Source organism: Amblyomma americanum, chromosome 2 (genome assembly GCF_052857255.1).
Source record: "Amblyomma americanum isolate KBUSLIRL-KWMA chromosome 2, ASM5285725v1, whole genome shotgun sequence".
NCBI lineage: Eukaryota > Metazoa > Arthropoda > Arachnida > Ixodida > Ixodidae > Amblyomma > Amblyomma americanum.
Window position 1 is genome coordinate 63108333 of NC_135498.1, and position 20786 is coordinate 63129118.

Consider the following 20786-nt stretch of genomic DNA (forward strand, 5'->3'; position numbering starts at 1 on the left):
GGAATGGCAGCCCGATAACACTCATACAATCACATTGCTACGTGATGGCCAGACGAGGAATGAGGCGCGATGAGCGATGGCAAAGAGATGATTTTAATGGCCACTGGGCTAGCGCGAACGCTCCGTCCGGCGCCACTGACAGCTTCTTATTCGTCACAATATTCCTCCACATAACACAACTACTTTCGGCAAGTCCAAGCGAGAACTCTCCATAAGAAACTGGCCTATCTCTAGGGCAAGTTGGGGCCATCTACTAAAGCTGCTCCTCGTGAACAGCAGAAAGGTTTAGTTCAGCGCTTTTTTTACACCGGAGTTTGCATTTAAAATTAGGTTTCCACATGTAAATTCATGAATAGTCTGATAACAAAGATTGAGTGAGATATACAGCAGCTTTGTTGTAAAACTTCCATTTATTTGCATCTCAGTGGAAGATATGTTCCTAACTTATTTATATGTCACACTTCATTCTGTCCCGAATCTTTAAGTCCCGGCCATTCTAAACTTGTGCACAGTTTATTTTTGCACCGTCCACACAGAGGTGTACCTTCGTATATTTTGGTAACCTCCCCGAAAGCTAAAATCATCTGAAAGAAAAATAGGGCACTGTAGGTGTGAAACTCATCAGCAATTCAATTGCTATAAAAGCTTGCTATGAAAATAGAGAAGATTCATTCACATCAGAAGCAGGATGAAGTGTATAGAGGAACTTTTTTTTGGTCATGAACTTATTTTTTAACATTTTTTGACTGCATAATCCTGCAATATCGTTCTTATCCTACAAACTTTACACTCAGCTAACAAAGTGGTGAGGGTGGGATTTCCCAGCATATTTCATGGGGGCCTTTTAGTACCCTGAACAGTCGTGAATGCAGACGGGGAAGAAATTTATGCGTGCAAGCAGAGAGAGCTTTCTAACAATAAAAAATGTCCTCCTTCTCAATAGCAAGTTGAGTGCAGTACTTATCTTTGGAGTTTATTGTATAAGCTTCGGCATGAAAAAATTTTCAACACAATATCTGCACTGAACTGGCGCGCTGATGAAAGTGCACCGGTGCTGTGCTCTCCTGCCTTGTGTTGTGCTTTTAAAAATATTTGCAACAGTGAAGAAACAGAGTCGAGACTAAAAAAGCGTATATTAACGCGAATAAGATATTTGAGCTGATGCTGCGGACGTTTTACGGAAGGTACTTGTCATGGAGTTCGGGATTTGTGGCCTTAGAAGAGGAATACAAGAAAAAGGTTTGATATTCCGTGGACTGTACAGCAGTACTGATGTAGCTGTTCGAGCATTCTCCTCGTATGCTGGAGGAGCGGGGTTCGATCTTCAGTGCCACCGGGTGTCTAACAGTGGCACGGAGGGTACAAGCTTTTTGCTGGACATGAGCTCAGCATCTCTTAGTTGAAACGCTAAGAAGATGAGTCTACGACGTCATCTAGTGCAGTAAAAACATACTTTGTGCGTTCGCGCTCTTTGGCCGAAAGTTGGCATTCCGTTCTCGCAATACCCTCCCTATTCCTTCCATGATAACCAATGGTTGCCGTGGTAACGATCCTCCAGTTACGCATTCCTACTCCCTTGCCATACCAACTTCCTTCCACGGTACCTCTCTTCCTCCTCGGTGCAGGGTAACTACCGATCGGGTGGTGTATGTGGCAACCTCCCTACGCTTGCACTCTAGGCTCTCGCTATACCTTCTTCCTTCCACGACAATTACCCTCCTATAAAACTCTCCTATGTTCTCGCCATACGCTTCTCCTTTCACGGAAAAAATTCTCCAGTTGAAAACTTCGTCCCTCTGGCCACATCCTCCTCCTTTATCAGAACTCTCCTCCTGCTTCCAGGGTAACTGCACAGCGGGTGCTTCTTGCGGCAACCAGATACCGGCTGTACATTATAACCCTGTCGCCATATTCTTTCATTGTTACCGTAACCGTCCTCCGGTTAGAGGTTATTCTCGCGATACCATCCGCTTTCCAGGGTAAATATCCTCCGCGTGGTTGCGCTGGTAAAAACCTTCCAGTTACGCATTGCTCTGCTCACGTCTTAACCTCCTCCTTGAAATATCCCCGCTCCGAGTCGTCCTCATGGACACGCACCACCGGTTAGGACAACTACTACTAACTACTGCTGCTTATTTATTTATTTATTCATTGGTACCTCAAAGGCCCCATTACGGGGTATAACATGAGGGGTAGGCGTGGAGTACGGCAATGAAGGTTAAAGGTGAGTTTACAAGCGATTTTCGATGGCGGTCTTGAATTGATGATGTTCTGTTAACAAGGCGATCTGGGTGGGAAAGTCGTTCAAGTCCTGGGCTGTTCATGCGAAATATTCTTTTCGGAATGTTGTAGTGTGGTCGTGCTCGAGATAAACATCTTTTGCGTGGCTGTGGCGGAATAAACGATGTGCTGGACGCATGAAGATGTTGTCCAGAGGCAAGGTATAAAAAACTCTGTGATAAAGGCAACGGCGGGCTAGTTTATGACGGGAAGCTAAGGGGTGAAGATCAAGTTGGAACTTCAGTTCAGTCACGATGGTGTGATAAGATTAATTGAAAAGTACGAATCTAGCCGCACGATTCTGAACACATTCGATCAAATTGGTTAAGATAGCTTGATTAGGATCGAATATAGCATGAGCATACTCTAGTTTGGGTCTGACAAGTGCAACAAAAACGATAAGTTTTACACTAGGGGGCGCTAAGGCAAGGTTACGGCGTAGGTAACCAAGATTGCGGTTAGCAGAGTAGGCAGCTTCAATAATATAATTGCAATAAGATAGGTCTCGGGAAAACCTAATGCCTAGGTACATAATTGTGTCGGCTACGTTTAGAGGACAGTCGTAAAGACAAAAAGTAGGAGCTTGGTACTTAATAAAAATACTGCTATACTACTACTACTACTACTACTACCACTACTACTACTACTGCTACTACTACTACTACTACTACTTCTACTGGAATTGAAAATACCACTACTACTGCGACTCGAAACACGGAGACGAGCGATGGCCAGCTCTCGCTGTAGAAAAGAAAGTGCATAAAAATCGGAAGAGGGGAGCCATAATTGTGAACCGCGCCGAGTGTGGTAATCGCCTGCTAAGATTTATTTTATGGTTTAATGGTGGTTTAACGTCCCAAAGCGACTCACGCTGTGAGGAACGCCGTAGTGAAGGGCTCCGGTACTTTCGACCACCTGGGGTTCTTGAACGTGCACTGACATCGCACTATACACGGGCCTCTAGAATATCGCCCGCATCGTTGGAGTCAGCAACCGAGCGCCTCCTAAGTTTTGTGAGATTTTTGATGTGTGAGATGTGTGGGAGCGACGAAACTATAGAACACCTTCTTTGTAACTGCCCTCGGTTTCAACGTGAGCGTGCACTCCTGGGTTCAACACTCCACTGTTTAGATCCTCGGCCCCTTAAGCCAAGATTCTGGGTCCTTGGAATAAACCTTCATCGCAGAGGACAGCTTTGAAGGCACTTTTCAAGTTCTTGAAGGACTCAGCACTGAGTTCAAAATTGCGAACAGTCAGTGTGTGCTCTGTGTACCCTGCAAGTAACGGCCAACGGAAACGTGGAAAAGTGATCATATCCTTTTGTTCTCTCCCTTTTATATCTCTCCCCCCGTTCCACTTCCCACGTGTAGGGTAGCATACCGGGCGCTGCCTAGTTAACCACTCTGCCTTTCCGTCTTTCTCTCTCTCTCTTGGTGCTCCTTTTCGAACTTTCCTCTCAATAAAATTCCTTTCCCTCTCTTTCGCTTTGAAAGTTGACAGTCTTTGCTTCAGTACGTAAACTACTGGTCACTATTAAGCCGCAGATGTTCATGTGGTTATTTCTGAGAAAAACTGGCAAACTTTTTTCGGCGTTAATGTCATTTTGTTACACCGGAGTTTTACGGCGACTTCGAATGTGCAACCGTTGAAAATTGTTCCTATCGGCAAAAATATTTTTCAACGATGAGAGAAGAGTGATAGATGCCAATATACCTTCAGTTTTCCCCTCATTGTTGTACACGCATCCGCCGTGGCTAACTGGTTATGGTGCATGGATGCTGACCCGAAAAGTGTGGGTTCAGTATCGGTCCGAGGGGGTCGAAGTTATACGGAGAATCAACCACGGCGTAGCTCACAGCCTGAGGCGCTGTTTGAAGGTAGTCCCCTGAACCGCTGAAAGCGATCTTTGTTATGTATGCCGAGGACATTTGGTTGCAGAATTAGACTAGTTGATCTTATATAAATGCGTTACTTGTGGAGGCAACACCCAAGTTCGGGGATGCGTACTCAACATCAGTACTTGAGGTTTGAAAAGACGCTCGGGACAATGCGGGTTCGTACCGCGCAGTTATCTAAACAATTGAGCAATGACAGCAGCACTCAACCTTTGCTCATACATCCAGTTCATGATGCTCCACTGCGCCTCACCACCGACGCCTCGGGCATTGCCGTTGGCGCAGTTCTCGAGCAGCACGTCTCTAGTTGGCAACCTCTCAGTTTTTTCTCTCAAAAGCTGAAGCCACCTGAGACTAAATACAGCACCTTCAGCCGAGAGTTGATCCCTGTGTACCTCACCATCAAGCACTTTCGCCACTTCCTGGAGGGCCGGGACTTTCACGTCATCACAGACCACACGCCCTTGACGTTTCCCTTCCAAAGGAACCACAGCACCTACACTGCACGCGAGATCCGCCAAAAGTGTTTTATCTCCGAGTTTGCACTGGATCTCCGTCACGTACATGGCCCGGAGAATGCTGCTGCTGATGTGCTTTCCCGTGTTAGTGTCATGGCGTCCGAATCACCAGTGGACATGGAGGAGCTAGCGGCTGCACAGCGCAATGATTCAGAGCTGCAACATCTTCGCTCCTCATCCACGTCCCTGTCCTTCGCCGACTGTTTATTGTCGTTTTCCTCCCAGTTCATTACGTGCGAGAAATCCACTGGCGTCTCGCGCCCCTACGTGCCTTTGGCTTTCCGACGCGCCATTTTTGAAGAATTTCACCGCCTGAGCCACCCTGGTACTCGTGCTACGCAGAAGCCGATCACATCTCGTTTCCTTTGGCCAAGCATCAGCGCCTACGTCCGCCACTGGGCACGAACCTGCCTTCACTGCTAGCGCGTCAAAGTTAACCGGCATACCGTCACTCCTGCTTCTCCTTTTCGGCGGCCTGACGCACGGTTTTCCCACGTTCACATAGACATTGTTGGACCACTCCAGTTATCACGTGGGGCCTGTTATCTGGTTCACGTGTGTGGATCGTTTCACCCGCTGGCCCGAGCCGTTGCCCATTGCTGACATTAAAGCCGAGACCGTTGCTTCGGCCTTTATGGCCGGCTGGATCTCTCATTTCGGCTTCCCGTCTGTTATCCACACCGACCGCGGCCGCCAGTTTCAATCGGCCGTATTTACTGCTCTTGCCAATATTCTGGGCGTTCGCCATATCCATAAGACCGCCTACCATTCTTCGGCCAATGGCATGGTGAAACGTCTGCATCGACAACTGAAGGCTGCCGTTATCACTTATCAGCCAAGGGAACACCGGTCCGACCACCTTCCCCTCGTCCTCTTGGGCATTCGCTTGGCTCTGAAGGTTGACCTCGTCAGCTCTTCTGCTGAGCTAGTCTACGGCGTTCCCCTGTGTATCCCTGGGGAATTCTGCTCTCCTTCCTCCCCTTCGTTAATTCATGGCGCTTCCACCCACATCCTAGACTTACGCAACACATTTCTCCACATTACTCCTGTCATCCCTGCAGCCCGTCACCCTCAGCCCATGTTCGTGAGCCAAGACCTGGCCTCCTGCACCCATGTCCATAGAAGCGACGCTGCCGTGGAGCAGTTGCCGGCAGATAAAGCAAGGCTAACCCCACCTTTAGCATTCAACGCCTCAACTCAACTCGCCGGCGCAGTCGCAAGCGGCTTTACATTATAAGCGAGAGCCCCCCCAAGCAAATTGGAGAGGTCTTTTTACGCACCGCCGCCGTCTTCACGAGACCCCCTAGGCTATCTTCGGAGAGACACCCGTTGTCCCACAGCTGCCCGCAGTGCCATGTGGAAAAACAAAGGCGTATTTCAAGGATGGCAGCGACGAACACTTGTTAAAACGATTATGCCGTACTCACCCAATGTGAGACCAAACAGGACCGTTCATATGTTGTTTATGGAGGTGGCAGAGAGCACTCAAAAAGGGCAATTACGGCGTTTTTCTGGCAATGCGCAGGAACTAAGCCCATTCCTCATTCTTATCAGCCGAGCGTCCCACCATCTGTGGTGTGGCGGCTTCGTGGCCCTTTCATCTCCCCTTTTGATGCTGACGGACGACACGCGCTTATGGTGGGCGGTAGCGCATCAGCATGAAGAATTTGACTAGCAACGTGAGTGGAAAAGGGTGGAGGAGTGCCTGAGGAAAGTCGGAAGAAAAGCTCCGAAGGGAGAGCGTGCGGATACTCTCGCTTGAGAGAGTGGGATCGTTTCAGATTTGGCTTGTGTGGTTAGCGAGAGCCTGGGTTCGAGTCTGAGCTCAACCCCCGGGATAGTCTCCATTTCGCATGACAGTTTTGATCGGAGAATTGATGCTTGGGGCAGGCCACTGAAAATGACTGCCCCTAATTCTTTTTAATTAAGAGTTTAAAAACGCAAGTGAACGAATGGAGACCAGTCCAGTCTAAGCTGGGGCTCTAGGATTAGCATGTAACGCAGTTATACTTAGGCTCAAACCCGTCAGGTCGATGAGAAAAGTGGAGCTAAGTTTGTTCTTTTGTAAATTCATTTCTGCTTCTACCAATTTTACTCTTTGTGTATGTATGCTCTAAATATATGCTCTGCTGTCGAAATCTACAATGCCGCGTCCTGTTCATCTTCCACGCGAATTTACATTAGAGGAAAGGTTTGGAAACCTTCCTCGATGAATTTAACGACCTGAAATTCTACTGGCGCAACACGGCAGGGTTCGGCATGTCTTATTGCCAAGACAGGCTTCGCAGCAACTACAACAGCCCATCCGACACAGAGCAGCGAGGAGCTGTCAAGGCACGACTCCACCGCGGCTGCTACCAACGCTGGTAGAACGGACGCATCATGCGGGCTTCGTACTGCAGAAAACAGAAGATATGACCGGGTGATTGGGATTTCTTGCGTTTTGTTCAAGCAGGCATGATAGTTTGTGGGGCCCATGATCAAGACAAGAATAACGTTAGCCGCTGAAGATAGAGAATCCAAGCCTGAGAATGAAATGACGTCGAATCCTCGCAGGAGCAGCGATTGCTGGAGAGCGGTGTTGAAACTGGGATGGATCAGAGCGAGGTATTGACTATGGAGAGGATTTCAGTGTGGAGAGCAGGTTACAGACAGGCGACCAGAGACAGACATTGCCACTAAGCTCTACCGGAACTCATACAGATAAAATGTGTGGAGAACCTGTTTCTCTCCTTCATTTCGACGCGGCCCATCTTCACGTCGGGCGTCAGGACAGCACCAGTTGGGCGAGGAGGGAAGTTGTTCTCATGGCGGAAGTGGAAACAGCGGTGGTAGCGCAACCTCATAGGTTACGCGGATGTCCGTGCAGCCGTTGAGTGTCTCTTCGGGATCAGGTCAGGGTCACAAGCCGTTGCAGGCGCACGCTGTCGCCACCTTCAGCAGCAGGCGCACGGAGATCCGTCGTGCCTTGTGGCTGGACTTCTGGTTCCAGGCAGCGAAGCCGTCACCTTCGCCAGCAAATGCTCGGGGGTGGCTTTGCCCCAAGAATGAGGCGCGCAAGGGAAAACCCGGCCGCCATTGCCGGCGCATACAAATGTTCGCCGCCGATACTTCCGAAGTCGCGCCCCTGACCCAGCCGGTAAGTCGAAAGTCCTTTTTACGTAGCCTTATATTTCCGAGGAATGCCTCGTTTATGTTTTGTAGCTAGCTAGCCCGCTCTGTAATAAATAGCAATAGTGTAATAAATAGCATATGAGTGCTCATGCTTTTTCGTCCCTTCCCTTTGTTCTCTCAAACACGAACCCCTCCGCGTTTAGCGAGCGGGAACGTTGCATCCGCGAAGTGGGAGTGCGGGGGCGGAAAGCTGGTCCCCTCATATTTCCTCAAATGGCTATTCGCCGTATGGAGTTAAAAGTTGAAGTTGAGCTACGAATGCACGGAATTGAATCCAGGGAGCGTCTGGCACTCAAACAGATAGTGCTTGTGTTGTCGAATGGACGACTCTCACCACTTGGATCAGGACAGTGTTTAGCAGTGTATAGGCTCAGAATCAATAGCCAAATGTGCGAAAGTCGTTGAGGGCTACAGAATGCCATGCGATGCTGATGTACCACTATGGTTTGAAGAGGTGGAGAACCTTTTCACTACATTCAATGTTCCAGACAGCAGCCCAGTGCACCTAATTATGCCAGCACTGCCAGAGTGAGCCAAGTACTTGCTTTGTAAACTTGATGCAGCGCAATGCACGGAGGATGTGTTATAGGCAGTAGCCTCATGCAGTGGCTAGGTCGTCTGCGTGGCTTGGCATGGCTGCGCGGTTGTGCGCCCGTGTGAGGCTCGCGGCGGCTGGCACGCGTCTCGTGCTCGTGCCGGCATTCGCCTGACTGGAATAAAGCTGTCCGGTTGGCGTCTCAATGGTCCCGCTTTCCTCCACTCAACATGGTGTCAGAAGTCGCGCAATTCCCACAGTAATCCCCACCGGGGCTACCTCCTCTCGCATTTACGGGGGCACACGTTACAGCAGCGTCTACGGCCTGGACTACACGTCGAGTACATCGCGTTCTTCGTCATTCAACCGCCCGAGGCCTTCTGCTTAACGGTTAATGCGGAGTGGCCGAAATGTAGGTAGCGGTTCGAGCGTTTCTACACCGCTTCCAGTCTCTGCGACAAATCAGGGTCACACTAGCTCGACACGGTCTTTTACTTTATGGGCGACCTGGCCGAGGACGTCTTTGGAACATTCAAACTCTCCACTGAGAAAGCTCAGAACTTGGAAGTCGTCCTAAAGCAGCTCGACAGCTACTTCATATCGCGGCGCAACGTCATTTTTGAACGGGAACACTTCAACACGAGGGTCCAAAATGACGGCGAATCCCTCAAAAGAATTCGTAACTGCGCTTCACACGCTTTCTAACCATTGTGAGTACAGCACCCTCCGAGAGGAAATGGTTCGAGACAGACCGGCCGTCGGCTTTCAAGACCAGATATTGTCAGCGAGACTGCAACTAGACTCTGCTCTTACACTTCAGAAGGCGCTAGAGAGTATCAGGCAGGTCGAAAGCGTTCGTCAGCAGCAAGCGGAACTTCACCTTGAAACGCTGACCGTCAACAAAGTTGCATCGGGCGAACAGCAAGTCAGGCACCCCACGAACGCTACTAGCGTCAACAACGGCCGAGAGCACTTTGAATCAAGGCCACATCCGCATCCAGCTGACAGCGTTCCGTCATCGTGTCGTTGGTGTGGTAAAGACCCGTGTTCACTATGCCCAGGGCGGACGCAGGTATGCAGGGACTGCCACAAAAAGGGGCACTACGCGTCTGTCTGCATGTCGCGCCGGGTTGACATCGTTGAAGCATCAGAACCGGAAAGCGAAGGTGAATTTCTCGGAACCGCCTCGTCCTTTGATACGTCGACATGGGAGACAACCATCCTCGTGCAAGGCCAACCTGTCAAATTCAAGATCGACAAAGGTGCCGACGAATTTCTCCTCCAACTTACGACTTTCAGCATGCTCCGACATCAGCCTCTGTTGTCCGTGGCTCCTCGGCAGCTCTACGGTCCTGATGAGAGACCTCTCGCAGCCAAGGGCGTAGCGCGTCTTCAACTCGCCTACCGTGGACGTGAAACGCTCCAAGACGTCTACGTGCTAGAAGATGTCCACACTCCCTTACTCTACAAGCCCGGCATCAGAGACTTGCAGGTGCTAACCAAGAAGGTGAGCCAAAGTGGCTATTTCCTTCGTTGTTTCAAGGCCTCGAAAAGCTGCTAAGAGAACACCACATTCGCCTGCACGAAGGTGCGAAACCATTTGCTTTGAGCACCCCCTGCCGCATGCCAATTCCGCACTACACGAAAACAAGGCTTCAACTGCAGCGATGGAAAATATTGGCGCATTTCCCCTGTTGATGAGCCGACTGCATGGTGCGCAACAATAGCAGTAGTCCAAAAACCAAACGGTGATGTTAGAATTTGCGTCGACTTCACCTAGCTCGACCGTCACGTCCTACGAGAGTGGCATCCGATTCCCTCTGCTGAGCATACACTCGGGCTGCTCCATGGAGCCAAGGTGTTTTCGAAGCTGGCTGCTCATTGAGGGTTCTGGCAGATACCACTCAGTGAAGTCAGCAAGAAGCTCACTATTTTCATCACGCCATTAGGGAGGTTTTCCTTCAACAAGCTTCCATTTGGCATCGCGTCTGCTCCCGAGCACTTCCAGAAGCAAATGTCAAAAATTCTGGAAGGTGTGAATAGAGTTTCGTGTCATATGGACGACATCCTTATCTGAGACTCAGACGAAACAAAGCACAACGAGACACTCCGCGCCGTCCTTTAACGACAATCTAAGGCAGGTGTCACGCTAAACGAGAACATGTGCCTGTTTCACGTCGACCAGCTCACGTTCCTGGGTCACAAGCTTGACCAACAAGGAATGAAACCGGACGACAAAAAAGTTGAGCCATCTTAAAAATGAACGGCCCGACCAACAGAAGCGAGCTGCAAAGGGTGCTTGGGATGGCAACCTATCTTGCCCGCTTTGTCCCCAACCTCCATGACGTCCTCCAACCGCTCATTTGCTTGCTGTCAAAAAGGAGCAATTTGTTTGGGACATTCCTCAGCTGGAAGCGTTTGACAAGTGGAAGCGACTACTTTCGTCTCACCCAGTGCTAGGGGTGTCGACGCTGCAAAGGATACAGTAGTCAGTGCAGGCGCTTCTTCATATAGACTGGGGCGGTGATTCGACAGACACAGTTTTCGGTCATCGCTTATGCCTCCCGGCTTCTATCTGACACAGAGAAACACTATGTGCAGATAGAGAAAGATGCTCTTGCCTTGGTTTGGGCTTGCGGAAAGTTCAGCGCCGATCTCGTCGGCAAGTCCTTCACACTCGAGACCGACCACAAGCCGCTGGAACCAAACTTTATGTCACAGAGTCTTGATGACCTTACACCTCGACTACAGAGGCTCAAAATGAGGATGATGCGGTACCAGTACGAGGTGGCTTACGTCCCTGGGAAAGACCTCCTCGCCGATGACACGCTTTCCAGAGCACCGCTTCAACAGACCCGTGACACTGAGCTAGAGGGCGACGTCGAATCTTTCGTCCGCTGTGTGAGGACAACTCTTCCCATCAAGCAGCAGTGCCTTGAGTGGCTGAAAGAGACCCAAAAATCAGTTGGCATGTGCTTGTATCTCCGAGAAGACGGGATTTGCCCCTTGAGGTCAGGCCAATCTACGAGCATCGTGGCCAACTCACCGTGGAGGACGATCTGCTACTCTACGCAGTCCGGGTGGTTGTCCTACTCACGTGCAGGAACGAAATTCTGCGTCTTCTGCACGAAGGCCACTTCGGCATTACGAAGACGCAAGCTCGCGCCAAGGACACTGTTTTGTGGCCTACAGTGGCCAGACGTCGCAACCACGATAACTATAAAACGTTGTCTAGAATGTGTCAAGACTTCCAGCATCCGAAAAATTCCCCTTCGAAGCACCGAGTTTCCTTCAAGGTCATGGGAGAGAGCTGCAATGGACCTGTTCTTCTTCAATAGCCATCTGCGTTGCTAGCCTGTCGCACCGTGCTTATGAGCCAAGCCACGTTGGCCGCTAGCTTACAGTCCTCCCGTAGCTGTTTCAAGTACTTGGCAGGTTCCTCCTTGAGCATCACTGGTACACTGACTTTCCTGCCCACTTTTGGCGAAGAACCGTAAGCCAACCTGTCTGATTTCGGCAATACAACAGCCGAAAAGGTGACACCCCCGCATTCTATTGGGGAACTTTGCAGTAAGCACATAACACAAAAGAGGTCAATTTATCAATTGTTCAGGCCCTTTCCTTTCACATCAAACAGCATGTTCTTTAGAACTCAATTCAACCTTTCCACGGCGCCATTGCTTTCAGGGTGTTCCGAGGTGGAAAAGCTAAGGGAACAACCTAATTTCACCAGCATCAGCTGTGCGAGTTCAGCCTTGAAATTTATTCCCTGATCCGGACAAATTGTCTGTGGAATTCCTATACGACTGAATATTTCTGAAAGGGCGTCACACGCAGCCCTTGCAGTTAGGGAACGAAGCCATACGACTTCACGCCATCTCGTGCATAAATGGACACGGCAAAAAGCGTATTTGTGACCCCTTCCAGATGACGTGTCAAGTGGCCCTACGACATCCACGTTGAAAACCTGAAAGGGGTGTTCAGGCCTAGTCAATGGGGTGACGGGTATGTCGTCAGTGTGACGCGGGTCTGAGCGGATTTGGTACCACTCGCATGACTGGCAGTACTCTGAAATCTACTTTTCCATAGCGGGCCAATATAGGTTGTATTTTATGCGGCCTTGGTCTTCCTTGGGCTAAGGTGTCCACTCCACAGCGATTCCTGCGCCAAGAACAGAACTAACTTTCGTCTCTCTTGGCGAAGCACCAGTTGTCGCACTTCATTACCCGCTATTGAGTCCCAGTGGTCTGGCAATCCCTCAGCAACGAAAATACCCGCCTTTCCGTGCACACAATTTTTACATGGCTTCCTCAAGCTCTCGTCAGCAATCTGCGCTGCTCGAAACATCTCTCGTTGGCTAAACAGCGAAACTGCATTTTCTCTCTCACTCGCTCTGCTTCCTGTCGTGAAACATCGTACATCGTCATTGGTTGCCCTGCCAACTTCGCATGGTACTGCCTCACAATTCTGATTTGCCGCGTTTGCAGGTTCTTGATTTTCCATCATACTGACTGCAGTACTCGCACCTGTTGTGTATGCCTCATCGCTGTGCTTTTTAAGTAGATGCCTATATTCTGATCATCGGTCATTGTTCCGTTATGAGATATTCTTAGAGGAATCGTCGCCAGTTTCGCCTGCATAGATCTGCTGGAAGCCGACACTAGCTTCACTGTCTCCGATGGTTCCGTCAGCACCTGCAGTAGAATGCTCTCTCTTATTACCGTGATTTCATTATCAGCACCAAGCAATGCCTCTGAGCAGACATCTCCGCATACAAGTTCTACGAACTGTAGTCTTGATGCGGCTGCCCTTGAATGCCGAGTCGGCACTCCCATTTTAGCTGTTAAAACCATACTTTGGTTTATCGCTGCATTTTTTACTTCTTTCTCATCTACCAGCGTGACCTTCTGCACCCTCTGCTTGTGCTTATTTGCTTGTTTCTGGCGCGGTTCATTTCCTTTTGCTCCCGGGCACTTCCAAGCAACTTGGCCAGGTCCATTTCACAGGTGGGACTTTACTGTGGGATTTTCAGCACTACACTGTTTTTGGCCCGCTCGCTGTACTGGCGCCGTAATCTGCCTTGCAGCCCGCACTGTATCCTTTGCTTGCTCTACGGTTTGTAGACCCTTTGATATTCCTTTAGGCTTCAGCCAACTCTCTCCTTCGATGTCCTTCGGACACATTCGATGTCCTTCGGGCGGACGCTTACCTTAATCCGATCGGACGCCATGACATCAGTCAAAACCTCTGTTGAGTCTACCTCTCTAGCCTAGATGTAGTTCGCTGAATAAGTTTTCCCGCCAGACGTAAACTGAGCCCACGTCTGCTCCTTCCTTTTCGATGCTTTCTCAAATATCTCAAGGTACTCAGTCGGAGTGATATTTAATTCGCTTTGAACCACTGTTTTTACTTCCTCATCAGTTGGGATGAGGAAAACTAGAGCGTTGAGACGCCAACCGGACAGCTTTATTCCATTCAGGCAAATGACGGCACGAGCACGAGACGCGTGCCAGCCGCCGCGAGCCTCACGCGGGCGTACAGCCGCGCAGCCAAGCCAAGCCACTCAGATGGCCTAGCCACTCCATGTGGCTACTGCCTATAACATCTCCCCTGACAGAAAAGCAATCTCTTGAGAGGAATGACGGAACGTCCACACCTGGTGTACTGGTGGGAGGCGTCAGCGCAGGTTGTTTGTGAATCTTCTTAAGAAATTGAAGTCCCAGGGGTAGATTCGTCGTATACGACGTCTTAGTGGTCTCTCTCCTCTTTCGCAGGCTTCAGAAAAGGGACAAGAGGGGTTCGATTTCGCCGTATAGTGCTGTTCTCAGTGTCAACTTTATATGACCTAGGCTCGCTTGCGGGCGCCACCACGTTTCCTTCTCGCTTTAAGTCTGTAACCCAGACTTCATCTCCTTCCAGACGGGTCGGAAGTTTTCGTACGCCATGTCGTTTATCGTAATCTTTTCCCTGCTGTTCGCGGTATTGGGTTTCATAATTCCGAAGTTTAGTGGCGTCTGGCAAACGGGGAACAAGCCTTCAGGGAGTCAGAGGAATCTCAACCGCCTCCTCATCAATAGTTCAGAGGGGCTGTAGCCATTTTTCAATAGAGTTGACCTGAAGAAATAGAGGGTCAGGTTCGGGTCTTGGGTCTTCTTCATTGAATCTTGGATGATTTTTTAGTCTCAGGCTTTGAGTCTCAGCGAGTCCGGTACTCTGAGGGTATTTTGGGCTTGATGTGGTGTGTTTGAACCCGTATTCTTGAGCAAACTTAGCGAAGTCGAAAGACGAGAACTGCGGACCATTATCAGAGACCACCATCTCTGGAATACCGTGCCGTGCGAAAACTAATTTGCAGTGATTGATCACTGTACTAGATGATAACTTCTCTAGACGAGTCAGTTCCGGATGTCTGGAGTAATAATCAGTGACAATTAATCACCAGAATTTTTGGCTCTTTGGAGCCGCAGTCAATGTCGTCTCTGACCACAACCCCCTATCATACTTGTCTACGTGCAATCTACATGGAGCAAATTTGGCTAGATATGCGCTGGCGCTACAGCGTTATAACATAACGGTTAGACATAGTAAAGGCACCAAGAATGGAAACGCAGATGCGCTATCAATTCTCCACAATTTGACATAGAAGTGAGTACCTAGCGCTGCTTCCATGCGAGACCAGACAGGCGTGAATGTTCCCAATCAACAGACGCTGAGTGTGCAGGGAGCCATCTGTTGATGTCGGGCACTTATGAAGAGACTTCTGCATGGCGTCTGCATGGAGTAGGTGTTCATGAGTTTTGCGCGCAGACTTGTGAGCCGTGATGAAAATTGCGGCTTCGAGTGTCTGTGCACATGAATGTGGACTGTAAGCAGTGCGTGATGTGGCTGCCCGTTCAGCAGATCTGTGCACCCGCATGCTTAGAGCGGTTCTCGATGTGTCGTATTAACAGGAGATACTGTGTCCCGGGAAGGCTTACATTAGCAAAGAAAAACTGTTGCGGACTTTTTGTTAGTAAGCATAAAGAAGCTGATAGCAAGCTCGGTTGTCCTTTTAGGGGGGGGGGGAGGCATGTAACGCCACCGCTCTTTTCCAGCTGCGTCTCATTGCAGGACGCCGGCACACGGGGAAGCGGCTTTCCATTATAACAGAAAGCCCTCGCAAGCAAAGTGCATATGGGAATTGCAGATGTCTTCTGACGCACCAAATCAAAGGCGTCTTTCAAGGATGGAGGTGCCGAACACCTGTTAAAGCGATTATGCCGTACTCGCCCAATGTGTGACAAAACAGGACCATTCCTTATCCGGTTTGCGGAAGCGGCAAAGAGCACTCAAAAGGGCAATTACGGCGTTTTTCTGGCAATGCGCGGCAAATAAGCCCATTCCTCTTTCTTATCAGCCGAGCGTCCCGCCGTCCGTGGTGTGGCGGCTTCGTGGCCCTTTCCCTTCCCCTTTTGTTGCTGACGGGCGACACGCACTTATGATGGGCGCGAGCGCATCAATGTGAAGAACTTGAGTAGCAACGTGAGCAGAAAGGGGGGTAGCGGTATGCCTGACTAAAGTTGGAAGAAAACCTCCGAAGAGAGAGCGTGCGGATACTCTTGCTTGAAAGAGAGTGCTTTCGTATTTGTTTCAGATTTGGTTTGTGTGGTTAGCGAGAGCCTGGCTTCGAGGCTGAGCCGAACCCCCGGGATAGTCCCCATTTCGAATGGCATTTTTGATCGGAGAATTGATGCTTGGGGCACGCCACTGAAGAAGACCGTTTCTAATTCTTTGTTAATTAAGAGTTTAAAAGCGCTAATGTACGGATAGAGACCAGTCCAGTCTAAGCTGGGGCTCTATGCTTAGCATGTAACGCAGTTCTACTTACGGCCTAACCCATCAGGTTGATGAGTAAAGTAGCGCAAAGTTTGTTCTGTTGTAAATTCATTTCTGTTTTCAGTTTTGCTCTATGTATATGTATCCTCTAAATATATGCTCTGCTGTCATCATCTACAAGCACACCTCCTGTTCATCTTTGACGACGAGCTACACTAGAGGAAGAGTTCGGAAATATTCCACGAAGAAACAAACTACCTGAAATTCTACTAGCACAATGAGGCAGCGCACAGACTCAGTGTGATACGAATACAGCCTCCAGAAGCTTCAGCGGTAGCTCCGAACTGGCATCGTATAGGGTGAGTGCTTCCGCCATCGTTGAATTGTTTGGAGAAATAAATGAATGCGCGCAACAAGCCCTTATTGCAGCGAACTTCTTTTCAAACCTCAACCACTTATTTTCAACCCGTATTTACGAATATCCGTGTTGCCAACACAGGAATGATAACAGATTTAAATAATATCAACGATCCTATTTATACAACAAACTCTCCAGAGCGCAGATAAGAATGGTGGGTTTTAGGACGTAAAGGAGGTTTAACGTCCCACAGCTTCCCAGGCTCTGAGGGACGCTGCATAAAATTCTGCGGATAACTTTGACCGCCTGTGTTTTTTGTAGCGATAGCTACATTACGCTAGCACTTCGAGCCTTCAACGTGGCACCCCTTCAGCTGCTTGGCCACCCTTGAGCTCCGTGGCCGCCCTTGAGCTCCGTGGTGGCGCCGTGGCTGGTCACGTGGTTGGTGATGTAGTGCGGAGCCGCTGCCGGCGGCGCGGCACGCAGGCGGAACCGAGTGGGAGGGAGTGGAGAGGGGGGAGAGAGTGAATCACGTCCAGGGACGAAGATGAAGACGGGACGCCCAGGGAAACGGAGCGGCGAAGGACTGACTTTGCAATTCGACTGAGCAAGTTCCACTCGGCCAGCTGTAGCTTTCGTGTCATTCCAGGTTTAACCAGAGTTAAATCACAGCCATTTTTTAACGTGCACTGACATCGGAGGTACATGAGCCTCAAGCATTTCGCCTTCGTCGAAATGCGACCGCCGCGGCCGAGATTGAACCCGCGCGTTTCGGCTCAGCAACCGAGCACCAGAGCCACTTATCCATATACACAATGCGAAAAAACAACTGATGCTTCTTTGTGTCTATCACTCTGTTTCTAATGTTTGAGAATTTTTGTTTGCAAATAACAAACACTTTCAGCGTGTTACCGTACAAAGCGCCGAGTAACACTGTTTTAAGAATATGAAATAAACGCCAAAAAACAACCATGAATTTTTGTCAGGGAAAACCAGAGGAGAATCCACGACCTAGTTGTGGACAATAGTTTACGGACTCAGGCAATAGACTGTCGACTTTCTCACAGTTTGGCTAGCAAGAAAGTAAATTAGGAACATCGAGAGACTCGCGAAACTCACGGACAAATACGATATCGGGTAATCCATAATTGTAGTTCCCTTTTCCAAATATTCAGCCATAATTTTTCAGCGCCAGTTTCAGCGTTTCTCTTCGTAGTAGTGGTACAGTAGTAGTAGTATTCTAGTAGTCGGTATAACTGGTCGTTCGTATCCATGGGGATCGCTCGAAGCGTGGTTATTTGAAGGAGGAGGATATGAATTGAGCGGAGGAATGCGTTGACGTTGGCTCGTGAGCGCCGTAGCTATCTGGAGGGTAGTTACTCTGGAAATAGGAGGATATAGCGAGAATAGATGAATCTCTAACGGGAGGATGGATATGGTAAAAAATGGGACGGTATTGCGAGAGGGTTAGAAGGTGCAGCCGGTATCTGGTTGCCGCGAGAAGCACCCGCTATGCAGTTACCCTGGAAAGAGAAGGAGAGTTCTGTTAAAGGAGGAGGATGTGGCCAGAGGGCTGAAGTTTTCAACTGGAGAATTATTGCTGTTTAAAGAGGAGGGTAATGCGAGAACGCAGGAGAATTTTATATGAGGGTAATTTCCGTAAAAAGAAGGTGGCATTGCGAGAGCCTAAGGCGCAAACGTAGGGAGGTTGCCACAGACTCCACCCGAAGGATAGTAATCCTGGAACGAGGAGGAGGATAGTTACCATTGAAAGAGGAGGGAATGGCGAGAGAGCAGGAATGCGTAACCGGTGGGTCGTTACTGCGGCAACAATCTGGAGGGTGGTTACCTTGGAAGCAGTAGGGTGAATATTGAAAGAGTGCAGGAATATAGCCTTTCTCGTATGCAGCAGCTGCTGCGAAATCCGGCGCCTACGGAGTGTGTCCTCGGTGGCTGTGCGCGCCTAATCGGTGGAGTAGCGAGGCCATCTTGTCCATTTCAGGATAAGTATAGAAAGCTACAAACACTGCTTTAGAACTCTACATATATGCAGTCACTGTATTATTCTCTGCCTGAACACATCATGAATTATAAATTCCTCAACAGCTGTCCGCGAATCTCGTGTCACCCATTGTTAACCGTGCTAGTACGTTTTTTTATATATTTAATAGACGCAAGCGACGCCCACGCATGTGGCAATATAAGCCGTATATTACTCTCGGGCATTCAAAAAGAAGCAGGGTAGATGCCAACGTAACAAACAAATTGGAAAACATACATGGAAATTTTCTTAAATGAACTGGTGAATGATATGTGGTACAGCGGATGTGTACGGACAAAGACGCTTACGAGAGTAGTGTCTCTTTCGCCACAGTCGTTCATGATATATATAGCATGGATGAAACTCAAGGTAGCCGAGCGTAGAACTTGGTGCTTTTGCGTATAGGAGGAGGAGGAGACGTTAATGAAATAGGAGGTCTTCCTGGTTGCTGGCCTGGCATGCCACTCAAGTTGAGGGTGAAAGAAGAGAAGAAGATTAGAGAAGAGGAGCGTGAAAAAAGAGGAAAAGAGAAAACGAAAAGGGTGAATGGTGACATCAAGCATACTGAACACTCACACTCATAAACACACACACACACATAAATGTCAAAGAGTGTCTACCAAACCCGTGTCTCTAATGAAAAGTAAAAATTCTTTTGTCTCGTGCGCACCCGAAGCCGCAATCCCTCCAGGGTCCAAGGCTCTAAAAACCAAATCTAGCCTGATCTATTCCGAACTTAATGTACGCAGAAAATATTGAACTTTTGTAGTATAAACAAAGTAAGCTACACTCCATTAATAAATTTGTGGGGAGAACAAGGGAATCTTTGAATTTTATATCAACATTAGAGAGTTTACCTTCAAATGGAAGTTATAGAAAGGTATGAACGTCTAAGGCCTCTTTAGAGGTGGTTACTTTTTAAAAAAGATTTTATACTCGCAGCGCAATAGGCAGCGCTAAGCCTAGGGCAATTTATTTCAAAGCTATTTGTCTTTTTCACCCAAAAAATGAATTACGCGTACGAAATTTACTTACCAAACATGTCATATTGTCATTTATGGCTCCATGGTAATTTAAACAGTCATTGTTTTTGCAGTCCTTCTAATAAAAGAAAAGGAAGTGTATTAGGTGCTCAAACTCAAAATAATCATTTCAATTTGACTAAAATTGCGATTAAACAGTGTCTGGTTTAGGTTCCGCGCTCAAACAAAAAATTTGATCGTTGAATCCCGGTGAGCATAGTCTGTTTAAGTAATCAGCAGTTAATACCCCAATATTTTATACGTGTTTTATCAACTGTAAAGAAAGAACATTTTCCTTCACAAGGCAACTAGTGTAAAAATAAACAGCCTTGCCATGTTACCACTAATCTGCCAGTTTGAAAGAGTAAATGTTTCTAGTACGATCACATATATATGTGACATTGAAATCTGGAATAAAGTCTACGCATTTTGGAAAACAGTGTCCATGTCATGAATCATACCACATAAAACATCAAACTACTCATACAGTTGGTCACATTTTGCTGATGTATTATGTGCAAGTGGGCCCGTGACCCATCATCAATAACTGCAACAGTATATATATTCTACACAAAAGCGTGTTACTCCTATACGAAATAACATCAACAGTCACCTGGTGACACATCTGCATAGGTGAAGTTACTAGTGCATCGCCAAAACTGCGCATCATATTCCAGAAAACAGTGTCTATTTGAAACTTGCTGATAGTAGGCGGTAGAGAAGTCTGCAATGCACGCGCGCCAACTGTTCTCATAGAGTTCCAAACCTGTAATTTTACCCGCATTATCTCATTTCTTGCGAAGAGAAAAGAGCGGCGCCGTTCTCGCGCTTTGCTCAATATCTTGCACCTTGGTGCTGTGCTTTGTCTAAGCGTGTATATTACGTTATTATTTCAGCACTAACGAGCACCCTGATGATAAAAAAAATTCACTCACTTTTAAAACGAAAGGCCCATTTTTATCGGATGGATTGGCTGAGGAAGAGGAGAAGAAGAGCGCCAGGATAAAAAATGGTTACTTCAGGATATAATAACTACTTCCTGGTTCCGATGTTCTTTCAACTAGCCTTCTAAGGAGATCTTACAATAATTGTCTTAATTTATACAGAAAATATCAATTTTGGGGAATACAAAGTCGGAAGGACATACA

At 48.4% G+C, this 20786-nt stretch overlaps 1 long non-coding RNA gene across 2 annotated transcripts in view; it reads right to left on the minus strand.

The window, feature by feature from the left end:
• Positions 1 to 391: 391 nt before the first annotated feature.
• Positions 392 to 20786, minus strand: part of LOC144118630 (uncharacterized) — a 51521-nt gene continuing 31126 nt past the window's right edge. Inside the window, exon 3 of one of the 2 annotated variants that reach the window (XR_013312081.1) lies at positions 392 to 584. This is a non-coding gene — a long non-coding RNA (uncharacterized LOC144118630). Of the gene's footprint in view, positions 585 to 20572; positions 20612 to 20786 lie in introns of those variants that run through there. The other variant, XR_013312080.1, reaches the window with a different exon arrangement.